The 22,099-nt window shown below is 40.1% G+C and overlaps 1 protein-coding gene across 1 annotated transcript in view; it reads left to right on the top strand.

Moving 5' to 3' along the window:
- Nucleotides 1-22,099, top strand: part of PLA2G4A (phospholipase A2 group IVA) — a 237,517-nt gene that overhangs the window by 43,893 nt on the left and 171,525 nt on the right. The window contains exon 2 of the mRNA XM_089692650.1: nucleotides 18,309-18,411. The gene's annotated coding sequence lies outside the window, so the exon portion shown is untranslated. The remainder of the gene's footprint in view (nucleotides 1-18,308; nucleotides 18,412-22,099) is intronic.

Below are 22,099 nucleotides of genomic sequence, written 5' to 3'. Positions count from 1 at the left end.
AACCGCTCCATTTCTTCCTCACCTGGCTCTGAGTGCTAGAACTGAGCTTGTATTCATTTCAGGACAAAATAGGTATAGTTAGTTAAAATAGTTAAGTAATGGAAATCTACAAACAGATACTTACAGAAAATTGCAGGCTTTTTTTTGTGGTTTTGTTTTTTCCCCTTTTAACTCTCCATCCTTTTCATGGTGGCCATACTTATTAAGGGCAAATAAGTCCATCTCGCCTTTTGCTTCTTGGTACTCTGAATCAAACTCTGGGTCTGTGTTGTGGAACATAGGATGGGAACTTCTCAGGATGCAGCTATTAGGCTACAGTTACATCACCAGTGTCTCACTCAACAAGAAAATAGAAAAACAGTCATTGAAAGTAAAAGCAATGCCATGAAGGTTTTTTTTTTTATAAAAGGGAACTCCACCCTGCTGTCCCAAAATTAAGTCAGCAGCAATGGGGGGAATTGTAAGAGTGCAGTGTTAAAGGTACTTGCTGCCCCCCCCCCCAAAAAAAAACAAAACCTTTTTACATGTATAACAGAAAGGGGGGGGGGGGGAGTTAGAGTAAAGGTATTTGAGTGAAGGTCGGCTATAATATCCACATAAAGATGCCATTAGTTAATGTACACCCTATTAATTGTGGAATCTACAATTACAAAAGCTAATCTGTATGCAGTTCAAGGTCTGGTGTCCAGCGTTAAGAGATCTGCGTGTAAAGCATTTTGTGCACTTTCGTTTAAACCTAGTTGTACAAAACATATGGCCTTTGTTTAAAACATTTAATTGATTGAAACATAAAGGTACTGTACAGTTTAGGGAAGTACTGTTATGAGAACTTGAGTGAAAATGATTAAGAAACCACATAAAGATCCTTCTTTCTGAAAGTGATTTTTCAGCTATTGATAAAGCCTATAGAATGGTTGGTTGGTTGCTGTTTTCATGCATCTTTTGGAGACTCTTGAGGTGACAATATTCTAGCTTGATTTCTTCTATCTTTGATGTTCAACTTCTCCTGTTGGAATATTACACTCTAGAATCTACTATAAACAGAAATACCAGTATTAGATGGAATTATCCTAAAAACAATATAGATAGGCTTGCCCTTCTTATGAACAATAGCTGTCAGAGCTCAGAGGTGTGTAAATCACTAAGTAACTTGACAAAGTATATTGACATCTTTTATCTACCAAGAAGCATGACATCCATCTGGTGACAGCCTTCAGAAGTAGTGAGGTGGACCTGAGATCAGCATCACCCTAGATTTGTTTGTTTTATTTATTTGCAGATAGTTTTGAATAGAATACTTGTGGGTTTATCTGTGTCATTTCTTGTTTTCAAACAACTTTTATGTTCAATGTGTTTCCACAGCTTTAAACCCGTTCTGATGTCATGTGTGAAAAGTGCTTCTAGTTACACACTAAGACAGCAAGTAACTGCTTATGTTTTTCTGGATGTTGACACAGACACCGCTTGAGTAATACTGTCAGCATTGTTCCTCTGTGTAACGGGATTTGGAAACAAAACGTAACATTTACATCATGTGTCTGCTTTTTTTGTTGGTCTTAGCCACCATGATTTTTTGTTTGTTGTGGTTTTTTTTTGTTTTTTTTTGTTTTTTTTCCACTACTACTTTCTTTCTTTCTTCTGGGTCACATCTGTTCAAAGGATCTAAAATATACCTTCCCCCCTCTAACTAACCCCCTATGACCTCCCTACCACATTAGTTTCAAATTTAGAGAGATTTAACAGTATGGGTAACTGGCTGAATGATCTGATATGGAGTAACTGTATTATGTAGTTTACTAAACAGGTGCAAATCTGGAAGCAATAATACAAAATAGGTTCTGAGTGGCTTAAGACATGCATGCACTGCAGAATCTAATATTGAAAACTGCAAACATGGACTCTTCACATCAGTGTCTGAGGTATCTAAGGTCCAAAGCCAAAGGTTCACACCACTGGAATTGGAGTACTCTGGTGGCAATAAGGGAGGGGATCATCACAGTAGACTTCTGACGACCCTGTGTGTGATTTAGGCTCTTGCCAAGCTGCCCACATGCTAGTTCTGACAGTACCTCACCTGGCTGCAAATAACGTTTCCTACTACCCCTGCCTCATTAGGCTTGTCTTTCTGAGCTATTAAAGGAAAGCTTAGGGATGAATATTCCCTGGATATGGCCAAGGACCCAAGGAATTGTGGGAAAAGGAGTTCAAGGGGCCTGTGCCTGCATATGAGTGTGGTGGGTAAATGGGTACTCCGCTGTACCTCCCCACTTGAACTTGGTGTCTCTGGCAAGTTTGCAGACCCTTCAGATTCATCTTGTACAGGAGGTCCCCTGAAGTTGGGTCTCTGGGAGTGCCTCAGGATCTGAGTCTTGGTTCCATCTTCCGGGACAAGAGGCCATGCATCTGTGCTTAGGCACATCAGAAGATGGTGGTTCAGAGGGCCCCACAGCGGGAGCCTGTACCAGAGCTGGGTGAACAATAGGTGGTGTAATATTGTCAGTCTTCATTGTTTTTCCTAGGAGTTTTGGAGATAATGATGGAAGAGCAGGAGGCAGTCACCATGGAACTTCTGGTGGCTAAGACATTTGTAGCTCATGAACTTTGACAGGTTCTTCGAAAACCCCTTATACACATCTCTGTGGGTTTGATAAGTCAGTCTACAGTGTAGGTGGTTTGGTTTTTGTTGGGTTCCTTTTTTCTCTTGATAGTGCTTCCACAACATTTGGGGGTTGGCCTTGGTGGTCTGGCCACTGATCTCTACAGCTACCACAAACTTAGGTGGTCCACCATAACTAGGACATAATGGTCTCTGTCTTCTGATAGGTGAAGTGTAAGAAAGTTGATGGTCAGTATTTCCAGTGGGACAGATGTGTATCAACTCAAAGGTGGAATCCTAGCCTCAGCCTCCTTCAACTGGAAGTGACCCACACAAATGGCTTGTCTCCTGAACCAAGAAAATGATTAGTGGACAAGCCAGTGGGGATTTGTTCTGTCGCAGAAAGTGTGTGGGCTCTTGACAGTACAACCTGCCAGGTCACTAATAATTCATGGGGAATTGTCTCAGGATGAGATGGGACCACTAACTCAATAGTTCATTAGCCAGCTATGAATGGGGTCCATTTTGGGCAGAAACGCATAAGTGTTGGGTTTTACCATATCTTTTAACCTTGACTACTCTTAGACCTTCCTCTAGTCACATCAGAGATTTCTGTTGTCATCCTCTACATCTAGGCCTTGCTATTGAATACCATGATAGGGTTTCACAAGGACAACTCAAACTTCATCAGCACTTTGGAGCAAAATTTTTAGGCAGCCTGCCTAAATGTATATATTTGGAGATACACCAATGGATTGTTTTCTGCAGAGACCTTGAACCTATCTCCTGTCAGGTACTCCGAAAAGTGTTGAGTGACTTTCCAAATCAAATCCAAATGCCACAACCTAAAGGAGCTGTAGTTTTTTGTAGGGTTTCTTCCATTCAAATGTAGGCTTTAACTAATATAGGGGGATGACCCTTTCCAGGCTGTTATGTACTTGTGAAAGTTTGGCCCCCAGGCTCTGAGTTGGTTGTTGTTGGTTCTTAGCCAGATTTGAAAGGAAAAAAAAGATTTACAAAGGCCAGCACTGGAACCAACAATAGCTGCTGCTTTAGGAAGTCAAATGCCCTCTTTTCAAAAACCATGTGCTGCTCTTCACTTCAAAAGTGTGTACCCAATCACTAATATTTCTGATACATATCCAAATATATAAATGAATAAAAATATATATAATTGTGCATCCAGTTATATATCAAAATAAATGAAACCGTGAATGAACCAATGATTTTCAAAAGTGTCCATATGATTGTTATAAGCAGTCAAAAGAAAACTTCATACGAGTTTCTTTAAACGTTCAAACTTTGCTTTAGCGCATAATATCCTGTGCTTCTTAAAAAATATTAAGTGCGAATAACTTGCATAAACGTGTTATAGGGGCACGTCCACGCCTTTTTGTTGTCGCCAGGCAAGGAGACCGCCTCGAGGTGATACTCCATATCCGTGTGTTGTGTCGCTGGCTGCCGTTCTGCTGTATTTTATGCCCCACATGGTCTAATCTGAATATACAGTGATAAATGGAAAAGGTTTGGCTATGTTAAGAGGCATAGTAAGGCACAGTTTAACCGCCGGCCGCCAGTTTCAGTACACAAATGCATTTAAAATATTCCACAAAACTGCAAATTATTACGTTCACAATAACATTTACATAAAATCAAAACAGAACATAAAATCAGAACATGATACATATGTCAAACACCTCATATTTATTGTGATCATCCTGTCATTTATTATAGGTTTGTAGGATGGCTGGCAGGGGCCATATTACTGAAGATCCTAACATCGTATATTCAGTTACTTTACAGCAATGTTTTTTGAATCGGTGCAGCTCTAAAATGTTAACCATTTACAACTATGTGTATATATGTTATTTAATAAAAGCTATTTGATAATATACCTGCCTATTGGTAACCTTAGGTGAATTTGCTCCCTCGCCAGGTTAATGGCATAGTGTCTACTACTATTTCAAGCACATTCCTGCAAAACGGTCTATAAACCAGCAATTAACAACAATTATGGCACTATATATTACATAAAATGAGGCATAGATTAAATAAAATAAAAATATTGTATCAAATGGCATGATGCACCTGTGCGAAGTTAAAAATATTAAATGTTCTTAAATTATTATATATTTAAAGTGTGATTAAATTGAAATAAAATTACCGTGGGTCTATAGGATCAAGGGGCATAGTTTGTGTGGGTTTTTTTAAATATTTAAAAATTGCTCTATATTATAGCTCTATTACTATCCGGCAGTGGGCTGAACCTGATCTAAACCAACCACTCCACATGTGAATATTATACATGAAAGCAATATTAGATAATATAAAGTGACAGTAGTATTCATCTGGACTCCATAATAAAATTGCCCATATCACTATATATTCCTTATAAAACATGTTAAGTTAAATTCCTTATTGAGACCCATTGGAGCCAAAGTGTTCATTTCATGTATCCATTTTGATTCCTTTTTACTGCGTTCCCTTACTTTATCTCCTCTCCAGTGAGTGGTATGTTTTTTTCTATACCCCAGAATTCCAACAAGCTAGAATCTTTATTATGTTTAGTCCAAAAGTGTAACGATAGATGGTTATGTTTATATCCCCTATTAATGTTATATACATGTTCTTTTTATTCTTTCTTTTAAAGCTCTTTTTGTTCTACCAATATATAGGAGGTTGCAGGGGCATTTAAGGGCATACACCACTCCTTTGGTCTCACAGGATATAAATTGTTTTATACTGTATTCCTTTCCTGTCCTTGGAGTTTGGAAAGATGATCTCCTTCTTTTGGAATTTTATATTTAACTCTACTGCAACTATAACCTTTCCCACATGCAATAAATCCTGTTCCCTGGAAAAACGTGGGGTGGTGTTGGAGGAGGGAGGCTCTGATATTTTTGACCAACTTGTCCCTTAAGTTAAGAGCTCTCTTATATATAAGTTTGGGGCATTGTGTTTTAAATGTTTGTCATGTTTCAATTTGCTCCAATGTTTACTTATGATGCGATCTACTGCTTCGTATTGTGTGTTTGTATCCTAACGCCACTGGTACATCAAATTTTTCTTTTTCAGTGGGTGCCTTATCCTGTAGTAGGGATATTCTGTCTTTCTCCTACTTTTATTCTTTCTCTCTCAATATCTGCTAATGGGTAACCTTTCTGGATGAATCTATTTGTTATAATCTGACTCTGTGTGGCATAGTCAGACATATTTGTGCAGTTTCTTTTGATGTGCATAAATTGCCCTCTGGGGATGTTGGTGAGCCAAGGTGTAAAGTGACAACTAGTTGCAGGAATATAACCATTTCTAGCAGTATTCTTAAAATATGTTTTAGTGTAAAGGTTGTTATCCTTAATAACTTTTATATCCAAATAATGTATATTAGTATTACTAATGTCCCAACTTAATTTTATATCTTTGTTACTCTGATTCATTATTTTAAAAATATTTCTGTAGCTTGCTCATATCACCTTCCCAAATAATTATCAGAGCATCTATAAATCTTCTATACAGTACAATTTCTTTTTTCTTGCTGTCAAATACCATCTGTTCTTCCCATTGACCAAAATAAATTCGCTACGCTGGGAGCAAACTTTGCGCCCATAGCTACTCCCATTGTTTGTAGATAATATTCTCCTTTTATACCAGAAGTAGTTATGCTTTTTAAGCAGAATGTTAAACATTTTAATAATAAACTTCTGAGTGTGTGTGTGTAGTATTTCCTTAAAGCCCATATCGCTACTTGTATTGCCCCTTTTTTACATTTAGTAGTTTTTTAAACATATCATTGTACCTGTTATCTGTGGGGATAGGGTTAAAGATGGATTTATTCTTAAGTAGTGTGTGATGCACTTTCATGCCCTCATCGAATTGTGTTGAGGGTACCTGTGGTTGTAGAGCATTATGTTTTTTAATATTCGAATTTCTGACAAATTTTTGGATATTTACATAAGTGTCAAATTTATTGAGGCTATTTTTAGGTGTGAATTTAAGTCCCTTGTCAAGCACGAATATCTTTCTTCGTAAGTAAAGTTTGCACGTTTGAAGAAACTCCTATATGGATTTTTTTGACTGATTATAGCCATCATATGGACACTGTTGTTGAAAATCCTCATTGGTTCATTCACTTTTTCTATATTTTTTGATATATAACTGGATGCACAATTGTATTTATTTTTGTAATCAAAATACGCAAGCGAGAAATAATAAGGAGAAATATAAGAGCAGCTAACACTTAAGGTATAGGTAACCATCCCAACGACAATATGAATATAGAAGTGCAGTGCTAAAATCACACAAAATATACAGTGAAGGAAAGCAGTAAGTATTTGATCCCCTGTTGATTTTGAATGCTTTCCCACTCACAAAGAAATGATCAGTCTAAAAATCGAATGGTAGGTATATTGTAACACTGAGAGACAGAATAGCAGCAAAAAATTCAAAAGAAATGCATATCTAGCAAATTATGCACTGATTTGCATGTTCATGAGGGAAATAAGTATTTAATCCCCTTCACAAAACATGACTTAGTACTTGGTGGCAAATCCCTTGTTGGCAATCACAGAAGTCAGACGTTTCCTGTAGTTGGCCACCAGGTTTGCACACATCTCAGGAGGGATTTTGGCCCACTCCTCTTGGCAGATTCTCTACAAGTCATTAAGGTTTGATGACTGACGTTTGGCAACTCGAACTTTCAGCTCCCTCCACAGATTTTCAATTAGATTAAGGTCTGGAGACTGTGCTTCTTCTTGAACCACTCCTTTGTTGCCTTGGCCGTGTGTTTTGGGTCATTGTCATGCTGGAACACCCATCCACGACCCATTTTCAATGCCCTGGCTGGGGGAAGAAGGTTCTCACTCAAGATTTGACAGTACATTGCCCAGTCCATCGTCCCTTTTTGATGCGGTGCAGCTCTCCTGTCCCCTTAGCAGAAAAACACCCCCAAAGCAGAACGTTTCCACCACCATGTTTGACAGTTGGGATGGTGTTCTTGGGGTCATAGGCAGCATTCCTCCTCCTCCATACACGACAAGTTGAGTTGATACCAAAGAGCTCGATTTTGGTCTCATCTGACCACAACACTTTCAACCAGTCCTCCCAGCTACCTGAAGATCATTGACAAGATCCTCACGTGTAGTCCTGGGATGATTCCTCACTGTTCTCATGATCATTGACACTCCACGAGGTGAGATCTTGCATGGTGCACCAGACCTAGGGAGACTGAAATTTGTTTTGTGTCTCTACCATTTGCGAATGATTGCACCAACTGTTCTCACCATCTCACCAAGCTGCTTGGCGGTAGTTTGGGAGCCCAGTCCAGCCTTGTGTAGGTCTACAATCTTGGACAGCTCTTTGGTCTTTGCCATGGTGGATAGTTTGGAATCTGACTGTTTGATTGCTCCTGTGGACAGGTGTCTTTTATACAGTTAACAAAATGAGATTAGCAGCACTCCTTTTAAAAGACTGCTTCTAATCTCATCTTGTTACCTGTATGAAAGACACCTGGTAGCCAGAAATCCTGCTTACTGATAGGGGTCAAATACTTATTTCCCTCATGAACATGCAAATCCGTTCATAATTTGTTAGACAGAATGGCAACGACAAATTCAAAAGAAATGCATTTCTCTCAGTGTTACAATACACCTACCATTCAATTTTTAGACTGATCATTTCTTAGTGAGTGGGCAAACATTCAAAATCAGCAGGGGATCAAATACTTATTTCCTTCACTGTATATGAGGTGGAACAATAAACTGCAGAATATATACTGTAAATGGATAAATAGCTTTGCCGATTAAAAAAACAAATGGCAACAATAAAGTTCACAAGTAGAAAGTGCTGATCAGTGCAATAAAGTGCAAAATAGTGAATAAAGTCCCTGACTGTATATATCAAAATTATACATTATTATTCATATAGCATACGTAATTCATAAAAATGTCCTTATGTTGATAATGTGCAAAATCAGAGTGCAGAGGAAATTACAGACCACAAGCTGCGCTTTATTCGATTCTAACAACTCTTGCCAGAAGACACGCAGCAGCAGGTTATCCGGGAGATCTTTCATCTGGTGTCCAAGTGGGATGACAATGTCTGTAATTTTCTGGAAGGAGAAAGTTTAATTGGTGGGTCTGAATACAAGCTGATTTATCACCATTATGCCACGCTGTACTTTGTGTTCTGTGTGGATTCCTCTGAAAATGAACTGGGCATTCTTGACCTCATTCAGGTTTTCGTGGAAACGTTGGATAAATGTTTTGAAAATTGTATGTGAACTGGACTTGATCGTTAATATGGACAAGCTATTTCCTTAGGACAAGGAACTTCCCTTCTACCTATACCCGGATGATACAGCAGGATTAACCCCTTGACTGCCACTGCACCCCCAGATGTGGCATGATATGATGCATGCCTTTTTATTATATATCTTCTGGTGAGTGTACATCCATTCAAGGTGGTGGATTCCATATGTGAATATTCACACATTCATGCTCTGCAGTTGGCGATTTTTGCACATTATCAACATAAAGACGTTTTTATGAATTACAAATGCGGGATGAATAATATTTATCATTTTTTATATATACAGTCACGGACATTCACTATTTTGCACTTTATTGCACTGATCAGCACTTTCTACTTGCAAACTTTTATTTATTGTTGCTATTTGTTTTTTTTATATAATCAAAACTATTTATCCATCTATTTATATATGCTGCACTTTATTGTTCCACCTCCATATATATTTTGTGTGATTTTAGCGCTGCACTTCTATATTCATATTTTTTTAAAATTTTTATTCATTTATATATTTGGATATGTATCAAATATTCGTGATTGTGTACACACTTTTTAAAGTGAAGCGTGGCACATTGTGGTTTTTTTTTTTTTTTATGTTTTGACACACTAGTATGTGTTCGGTGCAGGCGATTCACAATTAGCACTTGTTAAGATTTATTATTCACATAGAAGCTCACGTTTTTATCAAATGCCCGCTTTTTTTGTTCTGCTCCCCATTCCACTTTACTGTACAATCCCCTCTCTTCTGGTCTACTTTGTATAGGAGCTTTTCAGTCAGTCAGCGTGATGAGTGTAGTGCTTTCTTAAATTCTGATAATATCCTGCCAGCCCTAGAAGAAAAATCTAACTTCAGTCAGTCTTCCATCCCTGTATGGCTTTTATGGTCTGTCTCAATCTCACACTTGAAAAAATGGCACTTTCTTGGGTTTGAGCTTCAGCCTTTACTGGTGCAGCCAGATCAAGACAGTATCTAAGTGTTCATCTTCTAGATAGATCAGAATACAATCTACATGGTGTCCCCAAGAGTGTGTTCCACTGCCCTCTAGAATGTGGTGGGCGCATTGTTCAGCATTATGGACATGATTTTGAACTGGCACAATCCTATGGGATTAGTAAAAGCAGACTTCAGCCAGTCTATCTTGGAAACAGATCCTGCCAGCAGGAATTGGCAGATTAACATGGAGAAGAATTTTCTCCTGTCCTGGGGTGACAAGGGATTCCTCAATTTGTGGAAGCGGATAGGCTTCCCTTGTCGTAAGAGACTTCAGTTGCATATGATCCACACGATAGCAGAGGGTGCCCTTCTTCCCTACCAAGATAATTGGAGCTGCCATAGTCTCTTGCTTTCTTCAATTACTCCTTGTTGCATTATTTGTTTTAGCAATTACTTGACTTTTTGATAGAGGAGTGAGGGTATGATTTTATTTATCTTCTGGCTGGCAGGGCACACCTCTGACCTCTTATGTAATAGACTCCCTAATGCTTATAACTGAGTAATGTAACTTCTTCTGCATTCATTTTGTAGCAGTGGTAGTATTTGTTCTCCAGCATGCTTTTGGTTCTTTCCTGCCGACCATCAAGGCATATTACTCAAAGTAACAACAACCATAAAACTTTTAGAGCTCTGTGTCTCTCCTTGAGGACAAACTCAGCCATCAGTGGGGCCAGTTTGCCCAATGCTGTCCCAGGGAGCAGTCAGAGTAGAAAAGTTATGGATTCTTTTTTTTTTTTTCTTTATATTTTAATGTCATTTCTTTTTTTGGAAATTTCCAGCAAGTACAAAAGCCCAGGATACAATCACTACCTGGGGGCGTGCATATTTCCATCTACATATGACCAAAGGCATGAAGAAAATATAAACCTAAACACATGAGTCAAATAAGAAAAGGTAAATCTAACACCACCCAAGTAGGTGCATTATTAGCAAACGTATAGGAGTACTCTGTGTTCCCAAGCATAAAATGAATAAACTATCTAGAAATCATATCTGGCTAGACCGCAACATAACTCAATCCCAGTACTAGGCAGAAGAGTAGCTTACAATAACAGAAGGGAGAACAAAACAAAAAGGGGGGGGGTGTTATGGATTCTAACTGATACCGTACCATGTTGGACCACTGCGAGAATCTTTTGGTTCTTGTATAGGGACTCAGTACACTTTGCCACCCTGCTGTTTGACTAACAGGCAGCAGGGCACTCTAGCTTGACCCGCTTCCTTTGTGCATGGTTGGGGCCATCTCTCAGAGGACTTCACAGCCCCAACATTTGAATAGTGCCCTTGGCCTCCACCAAGGTAGTGTTTTCCTTCTCTATGAGTGAGCATCCCCTCCTTTTTTCTTTCTGAGGAGTATTCCTATCTGTGTTTCAGTGCAGATAACGATCTGGAGCTGGGGTGCTCATGCCATGGAGTTTTCTTTTTGATTGCAACTGGGTTTATTGATTTCCCACTTATGATGGCCATGGGTGTGTCCAGACCTGTGTGACTCTACTCCTGACATCCTATGGTCATTTGTAACAGTTTGTGGAACTTCAATTTGGGGTTGCTTCTATCTTTCTTTTTAAAAGTAGTGAAAAGTCAAAAGAAGACTCAATATTGTTGATTTAATCTTCACCAAATAAGTCAAACTACTGTCTAAGCATGGATATCCCCATTCTTCACTTAACTTAACAGAGGTCAAATCACATGTACAGGGCACTTTTGTTAATGAAGAATTGCCTTTTGATCTGGCAGTCATGGCTTAATTACCCCCCCCTTACAACAGACCTCGATGTCTTTTTCAACTCTGAGATTCTGAGGCTGGCTCCCAATCCTGAATTAACCTCTGCCTCTTGCCACACATTGATACTTTACAACAGTTTCTGAGGGCATTTCCATTCCCTCAACATCCTTTATCCCCCCACCCTCCCTTTACTTCCATCGTCTGTCTCCCCTTCTCAACATGCACTCTCTTCCTCCATTACTCGCCTGCCCCCCTTAAGCCTTTAAGCCTGATCTTCTCTTTCTCTCCTTTCCTTTTTTTCATGTTTAATTTTTTTTTATTCACTTGGTTTTGTGCTCACGCCCTTTTTCCGTTCAGAATTATGCAGGTAATGTTCCCATTCCCTTCTCCTATTGCTGATCCAGTTTGGCTCTTCAGCTTCTATTGTGTGGTATGACTCTTTGGAAAGTTTCTCGTGGTTATACAGTAGACACGTTTTTCACATTTAGTCAAGGATTGTTATCTATCCTTTTTGTGTCTTATAATACCATGACTGGTTACTGTACATTATGGCTCATGACATCTAGTCAGTCACTACTGCCCTGCAGGCACACTAATTTAATGTACTGACATTACACCTGGAGTTTCTGAGCTCATATTGCATGTCGTTTCCATTCCAATGAAATCTTTTCATATTAGAAACGTAGTTATGAGCCAAATGCATGGGGTTTGGATTAGGGTTAAGTATGCCAACATAACAAAGTTTGAATGATGAATCTGATCCACGCTGAAATCTATAGGAGCCTATTCTTTAAAAACTGAGGATGAGCTTGGGTTTTGTCACTCTCGCCCACTAACTCCCAATCAACTTCCACCAGGGGCATTCCTTACCCACTTCTACATGTACACAAATGGCACATAACTAACCTGAAATGTCCAAAGTATGTCAATGTAATTGATCTAACCATACCAAGCCACATGCCCTCAAAATGGGGAGGGTATCTTGCCAGGGAAAAGCCCCTGGCAGGGTACCCTTCTCATGTACATTTTGCAGACTGGATTATTTTACCCTCTTCTTTCTGCCAACCAAGTGGGCCCTGTGATCCCCCATAGGAATCCTGATCTTCCATGGGGAGGTGCAAGATTAAAATTCTTGCTTCTCATTCTAGGACATTAAAGGCCAGGCCTGTTTTGCTAAATGGATGGGATCTCAGGAATGAAGGGGGTTGCCTACTTTCCTATGGAGTAGTACTAGGGGGTGCACACTGTCACGCCACTCCTGTCACTATTGTCTGACCTGTTTGTAGTTGCCAGCTTTAGCAGAATAGCTAATTGGCAAAATCATCAGACGGGAAGTAACTGTAGCTTGTAGTTTACTAAGCAAGTGCAGCGGTAGAAGCAATAATGCATAATAGCAAAGGTCATGCATACACTTCAGAATCTGAAACATGAAAAGCTGAAAACTGTGCAAGCATGGACTCTTCACAACAGTCTCTGTGACCCTGTCTGGGCAGCATATTGCTACATAGCAAAGTATCTATAAGACTCTATAACAGAGTGTACCTCAGAATCACTACTTCAGTAAAATTGCTTAGACCACAGCTACTTTGAATTTTACTGAGAAGGATGCTGTTTATGAAGATGATTCAGTGTAGACACGGTAACGCATGTGATCTAAGGACAAATGGCAAGCCCACTATAACTGAAGTACTTTGATAGCAATTGAGGAGGTGCTCCACACAATAACTAGATTTTCTGGAGAAACTGCGTGCTATTACATTCTGGCTCAGCTGCCCATACACTGATACTGACAATGGAGGGCAGCTCAAATTACCGCAGATAACTTTCCCAACCAGGGGCGGACGGACAACTCATGGGGCCTCCGGGCCATAGAGGATCATGGGGCCCCTGTGTCCTTGCCCAAAATCAAAAAAACCTATGAAAAAGGTACCAGGGGCATCTCATGGGGCCCCCTACTGACCCCGGACCCTCGGGCAGAGCCCGAGTTTCCAAATGGTCTGTCCTCCCCTGTTCCTAACTATCTCTGACTCTACTCACTAAGTGTGTCCATGAACTCAGGTAGTTGTGAGAAGCGGCGTTAAAGAGGTCTGTGCCTGTACATGAGCATGGTAAGTAAATGGGCCCTTCACTAGAGAAACCTTTTTGATCAGATGTTTTCTAGTTTCAAGTTTAATGTTTAAAGCGGAGTTCTAGCCCCCCCGCCAATAAAAATTAAAAGTCAGCAGCTATAAATACTGTAGCTGCTGAGTTTTAATATTCGGGCAATTACCTTTCCAGGCATCCAGCAGTGTCCTCGTCCTGAGACGATTTTTTTTTGACTTGGGGAAACCAGCAGTGAAGCCGGTTCCCTACTGCACAAAGTGCGCTGTGCTTTGTGAATGGGCCGCAGTCCTCTGGGACCTGTAGAGTTTCCTGGTGGGGGGAGGGGTGAACTTCAGCTGCGGTGAACTGAGCCAGGAGTGGGAGCAGGTACCTGCTCCCCCCCCCCCAAAAAAGTGCCAAATGTGACAGCGGAGGGGGAGAAGAGACAAATAAGTGGAGCATCCACTTTTGGGTGGAATTCCGCTTTAAGGCTTGGTTGACTTCTTTTCTTAGCTAGCTGGGCACATTACTGTACATGTGCTAAAATGTTCCATTGAGAGACCTCAATGGACTACCTTTAAATCCTTCCATGCACTGATGTTTAGACAGTGCAGTACGGTGTATGCAACTGACTAGGCATGTGCACTAGGTTCTCCACATGAATAGCAAAGAATGGATTGTAAAAAAAAAAAAGCTGTATATAGATGTGCCCTATTGTCATAGTTGTACTCCTAAGTCCAAAGATGTCACTACCAATACCTCATGGGAAACCGTTAACATTGGATATCCTAAAATATGTGGTTCTAGCATCAATTTTTATAAAATATTTCTGATCATAGATTCACAAATAATTCTCATACAGTATCCAGGTAAAAGTCCTGGATACAGTATCGGGAATCTCCTGAAGATGCCTTATTGGTGAAACATGTTGAGATGGACTTTGCCGTCACTTCCGATTCCTTAGTTATGGCGCATCCAGTGCAGAATATCCGGCTCTTGGAAAACATACAGGCAATAATGAATGGAGCGGCGTAGCAGTTAATACAAGCTGTGTACAATGGTGCTGGTCTCTAAGGCACTATCAAATGTGAGTAGATATCGTTTTTGTACATTGGCAGTTCTTATATTTTTAATAAATACTGCACTATGTTATAATCCTTTGGCATCTTTTTGGTGAATGATGAGTGCATGACCCAGCTGACATAAACAGCAGAGAGTATACAGCAGATTTTAGAGTGCTCTTAATACCCAGTGATACACCAGGACAAAATTAAAATTGACTAAGTTTTTATTGCTGACTACTACCTCATTAGAGAGATTTCTTTTGTTTTCTGGTTGCAAGGGGGCAAAGGGACAGGAAACGATAAATCTCCTCCCCTGGGAACACAAAGTAGAGTGGAAAAGGTTTAGACCCTCTGAGTTTTTTGATTGTTGTGCTTTTGTATTATGGTAAATCCTTTCCTCCTCATTTCTTGCACTATAGTCAGGAACAAAAAGTAATCTTTCCAGTATATCATTCACCTTTGCAAGTCATTGGACAACTGCTGGGGGGGTTGCTTCCATAAGTTGGAATGCTTGCCCGTGCTGCATTCAGCAAGTGTTTCAGTAAAGATTTGTGATACAGCTTTTGCAATAGGAGAGTTAAATTGTGTAAAATCGCTGCAGGATTATTGTGCAGTGAGATGTCCATACATTTTTGAATGAGGAGCACAGGTTGCCAGAAGGTTTACAGTTTGGGACATTCACAAAAAGATATGTAAGAGCGTACTTACAAACGAACCACATCTTCAACTACAATCACCTTGTTGAGGGTACAGTTTTGCACAGTTGGAAACATCTTATCTGATGCGGAAATTTATTTGCAGCAAAGATGCAATTTTGCAGCCTGAGTGATCACTGATGGAGGAATGACTAAGGTTAAGTTTGCACTTATGTGAATGTGGGAATGCGTTCAAATTGTACACTTTCCCACACTTGCAGGCACTCACAAGCAAAATGCGCTGTTCTGAACACATCAATGCATCTGAAATTGCAGCGTGTTTTACACCATGTGCTTTCCATGTGGTTTTGAAAAGGTGCAGGGACTTTTTTTTTTTCCTAAGTTTTTTCCTTAGGTACATCAGGCAATTCAAATGAGGGGGCTGCTGTGCCTGTGCAACTACAGCACACAGGAAACGCCTAGATGTGGACCTAGCCTTGGGGGAAAAAAAAGCTTCCTCCTGCCTGCAGTAAACTGATGACATGCCCAGTCTTATACAAGAAGGTAGTAGGCTGGGCTTGCTGCAGATTTGGTCAACTATAATGTTAAAGAAAACCTGTGATTAATGAAATATGTAAGCTGCCATTCCTACTCCATTAAAAGACTAGTTGCCTGGCTGTCATGCTTTAGCTTCAATACTTTTGAATCACTGACCTGGAGCAATAATTTACATGGGGATTTTTGATTTATGATTCATTTGATGTATGATTGTTCATAAAAGTAGGACACCGGTGTACTGAAGCCATACAAAACCAGAAAACCAAGCATTTTCAAAAGTCATCAATAGCAGCCCCTATATTCACTCACTATCTTGTTTGCATACTATTTGTATGGTGGCTTTGTGGCAACCTTTTAATGACCTAGCCACAGACAGCCATTAACTCCTTGTACTCTCATTGGCTGATCTGTGAGTAGCCCCTGCTTGTACAATCTCACTTGCATATGGTTTTCATTGGGGCTTTGGGTGGCTTATGGTGACCAAGTCACAAGCAACCATTATTCCCTTCTCCTCTGCTGTTTTTCCATGAGTAAACCTTGCTGTCTTTGTCTCATTTACTTATTGTATGGCCTCCTACAGAACTTTGTCTCAGTTGACTATTCAGTCCTCCTGTTCTGCTGTTGGTCCAGGGGTAACCTTTGATGGTAATATGTTGCTTTGTATTCTGTCGCATGGTGGTCCATGATCGCCAGGGTAGCAGTCCTTCGGGCCTTTCCAGCTCAGGATCCTCTAATTGTTTTGGGTTTTGCAGTTTTCCCTAAGGTTCTGATACCAGTATCCTGAATCACTGCTCACATGATGCTGGAAGTATTCTTAGCTCCCCCTCCACCACCACCTGTTTACACAGGGAGGAATTTTCAGCAGCTATGTCAGCATTATGGAAAAGATCTCTGTCATGGCAAACAAAGAATACAGGGATCACAAGCCTACTTCTTCACTCTCCCTTCAACAGTCTTTCTCTGATTTTCCTTCAGCTACAACTGCATCTGTTCACTGAGCTGAGGATGATGATGAGTTTACCCTATTGTTATGGATGAGTTGAAATGTGAGTTCTGTCTATTTATATTGCCCCTATATTTTTAAGTGTTCTCTTTTTTTGGTCGTTTTTTGACAGTGTCCATATGTCCATCTCTAAATTTGAACAGCTTTCTAAGAGAGTTAGAAGATATATTTTGTCAAGGACTTCTTCTTCTCTCTAGCAGGCCTTGCCCTGCAGCCTGTCATGACTGCCAGGATCAACTTCCATACCTTGAGCATCTGATCCAAGGATTCTGATTCTAACTTGAACTGTTAACATGGGTTCAATTTGGTTATTTTGCAGGCTAGCTGATAGGTCTGCTGGGAATTCTTTGATGTGTATTGCCCTTCCATGTGCACCTTACTGCAAAGTCTAGTTACAGGTTGGGGTGGTTGCCACTTTTTGTACAGTTGGTTGAATTGAATGCTCGGGGTGCACTGGATGCCTTCATCTGCCATTCTGCTCTTGCTGGGCATCCCCTTCATCCCTGTGTCTTTTTGGAGCCTGGGCTCCCCCTGGCAAACCTGCCCTTAATCTATTCACTGCTATATGTGCTCTAACTTGGGAGACTCTAAAAATTAGAGTTAGGACTGCAGTACACAGAACAGCCTTGACGCAGGCCCTGCAGCTAGGTTCCCTGTCAAAGCTCATTCCAAAGATCAGTTAGTGCTTTTTGGACTTTACAGCATCAACCATCTGTTTCCCAGTTTTTTAAAGCTGTCAGCATTTTGTTTTCCAGATTTTCAAGGCTGCCACCCACTTCTGCTCACATTTGTTTGGTTTTTTTGGGGTTTTTTTTTTAGTTTTTGCATGTAGAGGTTCAGGCTTCATAAAGGTCTGCAGGCGGCTGTGTAGACTCTGAGCCACCTTTATTAACCTGTTGGTCTTAGTGGGCCTGTTAGACCTTGTTTTTTGTGTTGCCCAAGCTTAAGTTGGACTGATTTTGGACATCCCAATTACTTCTACTGTGTCCCTAACTGACAATTCAGTAAATAGGATTTTTGACTTGCTGTAAAAACCTAACTAAGTACATTAAGATACATGGACCCCTCTCCTCTGTTCTTATAACTCACTCCTGCTATTATTTGCAACAAATCTGAGGCATGCTTGGAGTGGGAGGGGTTCTACTGGGCTGTCCTTACTGGTTTGTTTGCCATTGTCCAACCACCTGAAGGCAGCACCATAATCTAATGTACCTGTATTAATTTTCTTTTTTCCATTTAATATTTGCAGCAAAGTATATGGTGCAGGACACATTGCTGCATCTGGTGATAGTATCATTAAGGAAATATTGCAACATCTAATTCGTGTTATTTTAAATATTTATACAGGAGATGAAGATGTTGGCTGGTTAATAAAAAAGAAAAAAAAAGTTGGCATACTTAAGAAAGAAGTAACTCTTGAAGAGGAAGAGCTGGAATTACTTTCAAAGGAGTGAGTATACCTGAAGAATGATGTGTTGGCATTGACTTTGTGACAGGCCTTGAGGGCAGCACTTATAAGTGGGTGTACAAGTACTGATGAAGGAATAAAATGCTTTAGTTATGTTAATCCACGGGCTAAATATGAATATTGAAAATATAGGCCAACCATACCGCCTACATGTTTAATTTGCTGCCAGATTTTTTTAGTTTAAACCTAGTTTTGCCTGTCTAGATATTTCAAGAATATTGTCTGTGGAGTTTAACCACTTCAGCCCCGGAAGGTTTTACCCCCTTCATGACCTGGCCATGTTTTGTTATTTAGCACTGCACTACTTACACCAGGGGTGTCCAAACTTTTTTCAAAGAGGGCCAGATTGGATGAAGTGAACATGGTGGAGGGCCGAACATTTTTCCGAACATTCTTTGAACCATTACAATTAAATGCAAATAAATTATTTTATGCCAAGTTAATTGCAAACGACATACTTTTCATTTCATAACATTAAGATCAACTGACAGCTGAGTTTTCACAATGTATTGAAAATAAATTAAAAAAAAAACTTACCTGCACTAATGTGAAGGGTGAAAAAGGTAGCTGGAGCTGAAGTCTCTGCTTGCAGCCGGGAGGGGAAGAGAAACACACTTCACGCTGGAAGCCCGGCCCTGATGTCACCGCCCTCTGTCGCTCCCAGAGCGGCGCAGTCACGCGTGCGCACTGCTCTCAAACAGAAGACTGTCTGCCACAGAAGGGAGGGCCGTGCGACAGCCGCATTTACACAGACCAGGGAGAATGCGCCGCAGTCAGGCATGCGCACTGCCCTCTGCTCTGAAGCAGAAGACTGTCTGCCATAGAAGGGAGGGCCGTGGGAGGGCCACATTACACAGAGCAGGGAGGGCTGTTGGAGGGCCGTATTAAACTGACCCCCAGGCCGTAAATGGCCCGCGGGCCGGACTTTGGACATGCCTGACTTACACTGACAATAGCGCAGTCATGAAACACTGTACCCAAACAAAATTTATATCCTATTTTTGTACACAAATAGAGCTTTCTTTTGGTGGTATTTTGATTGATTTTTCATTTTTTGTTATATACATGAAAAAAGACCAAATTTTTGTTTTTTTAAATATATTTTTTACTTTCTGCTATAAAACATAAAATAAATTTTTAAAAAATATCAAATTTCTTCATAAATTTAGATCAAAATCTATTCTGCTACATGTTTGGTTAAAAAAAAAAATAAACCTCTCAACAAGGGTATATTTATTGGTTTGCATGAAAGTTAGTGTCTACAATCTTTGTTATATATATATACTGGAATTTTTTTTTTTTTTTTTAATACTACTAATGATCAGTGACTTATAGTGGGACTGTGAGTGCGGAAGGCAATCTGACACTGGCATCACCAGTGACACTAATACAGTGATAATACTATACACTGTCACTGTACTAATGACACTGGCTGGTAAGGGGTTACCATCTCGAGGTAATCAAGGAGTTAAGTGTGTGCCTAACAAGTGTTAATGTGTGTAGTATGAGCTGCTTTTTACTTATCTCTTTGTTCCAGACACAGATTTGTTTCCTATATACAGAGCTCTGTGCTAATTGTCAACACAGGGCTCTGGGCTGTGATTGGACACAGCCAAACGGGTCCCTGCTATAAACCATTGCCTGGGACCTGCTGACAAAATCACGCCAGTGATTAACCACAGCTGGTGGTGGCGGAATGGGGCACACGCATGTTCCCTGTACCCTGAAGAGTCCAGCAACGTACAGGTACATTGCTGTGGCTGTATGTACTGTCGGTCCTTAACCACTTGCCCGCTGCCCCATAGCAGATTTTGCGGACGCAAATATACATGATTCTGCACTCCTGGGTAGGGTGCTAGCGCACCGCCCTACCCGCTCTGCTATTGGCTCCTGAGAATGTCAATCACTGGGTCCCAGCTGGCAATTTTTGGCTGCAACTCAGTAATAATCAACGAAGCTGAGAGGGGAGAGATCTGTGTGTAAACACAGATTTCTCTCCTGTCTGCATGGGTGCTACTTTGTCTCTCTGAACAGAAGAGAGAAAGCAGCAGGTTTGCTTCGTAAAACACCACACAGTACACAAATCACTCCCTAACACACAGTTAACCTTTTGATCACCCTAGATGTTAACTCCTTCCTGCCCAGTGTCATTAGTACAGTGTCAGTGCTTTTTTATTAGCACTGATCACTGTATTGGTGTCCGTGGCAGTTAGTCAGTTCCCACCCAGTGTCAGAATGCCCACCACAGCCCCGCTATAAGTCACTGATCACCACCATTACTAGTATATAAAAAAAAAAAATTCCGGTATACAAACCGCCATTTGTAGACGCTAAATCTTTCACGTAAATATACATTTATTGGGATTTTTTTTTTTTAGCTAAGACATGTAGCAGAACACATTTTGGCATATATTTATAACTAAATTTAAAAACTTTTTTTGTTTTTTCATTGGATATGTTTTATAGCAAAAAGTCAAATATTTTTTCTTTCAAAATTTGTCAGTCTTTTCTTGATTATAGCGCAAAAATAAATGCAGAGGTGATCAAATGCCACCGAGAGAAATCTCTATTTGTGGGGGGGGGAAAAGGGAGATAAATCTCATTTATGTACAGAGTTTCATGACTGCACAATTGTCAAAGTAACGCAATGTCGTATCGCAAAAGATGGCCTGGTCAGGAAGGGGGAGTGAATCTTTTGGAGAGCAAGTAGTTAAGTGGCTAACCACTTGTCCTCCGGAAGATTTACTCCCCTGAATGACCAGACCATTTTTTGCTATTCAGCACTGCGCTATTTCAACTGGTAATGCAATACTGTAGCCCAACAAAATTGTATGTCCTCCTTCTTCTTTTTTTTTTTTTTTTTTTTTTTGCACAAATAGAGCTATCTCCGGGTGGTATTTCATCACCAATGGGTTTTTAATTTTGTGATATAAATGGATATTGAAAATATGACTGATCATGCCAAAAAATGCTTTTATTGAAGAATGCTGATCATATGAAGCCATTTATTATCAAATAGTTGTTTGGCTCCTTTTTAAATCATAACAATAACAGAAATCACCCAAATGGCCATGATCAAAAGTTTACATACCCTGGAATGTTTGGCCTTGGTACAGACACACAAGGTGACACACACGGATTAAAATGTCAATTAGAGGTTAATGTTCCACATCTGTGGCTTTTTAAATTGCAATTAGTGTCAGTGTACAAATAGTTAATGAGTTTGTTAGCTCTTACGTGGAAGCACTGACTAGGCTAGATACTGAGCCATGGGGATCCGAAAAGAACGATCAAAAGTCTTGCGTAACAAGGTAATGGATCTTTATAAAAAGGATGGAAAAGGACATATGAAGATGTCCAAAGCCTTGACTATGCCAATCAGTATCGTTAAATCACCTATTAAGAAGTGGAAAGTTCGGGGATCTCTTGATACCAAGCTAAGGTCAGGTAGACCAAGAAAGATTTTTTTACTTTGTGACGCCTTCCATGTTCACGGTTTAAAAAGACCTGGGTAGGTGACCAGTTTTTTTTCTTTGTATGTCAATTTTGGAGGTTCAGTGGGTGCATTGGACACCCAGATGATCCACATTGGCTCACAATTGATAAGATCCAAAAATATTTAGACAGAATAAAGGTGAATAAAGCACCTGGATCGGATGGCATACACCAT

Source organism: Staurois parvus, unplaced genomic scaffold (assembly GCF_062004578.1).
Source record: "Staurois parvus isolate SC_StPar_1 unplaced genomic scaffold, SC_StPar_1.0 ptg000597l, whole genome shotgun sequence".
Taxonomy (NCBI): Eukaryota; Metazoa; Chordata; class Amphibia; order Anura; family Ranidae; genus Staurois; species Staurois parvus.
Note: the sequence above shows the minus strand (reverse complement) of the source record. Positions and strands in the feature narration are given on the sequence as shown.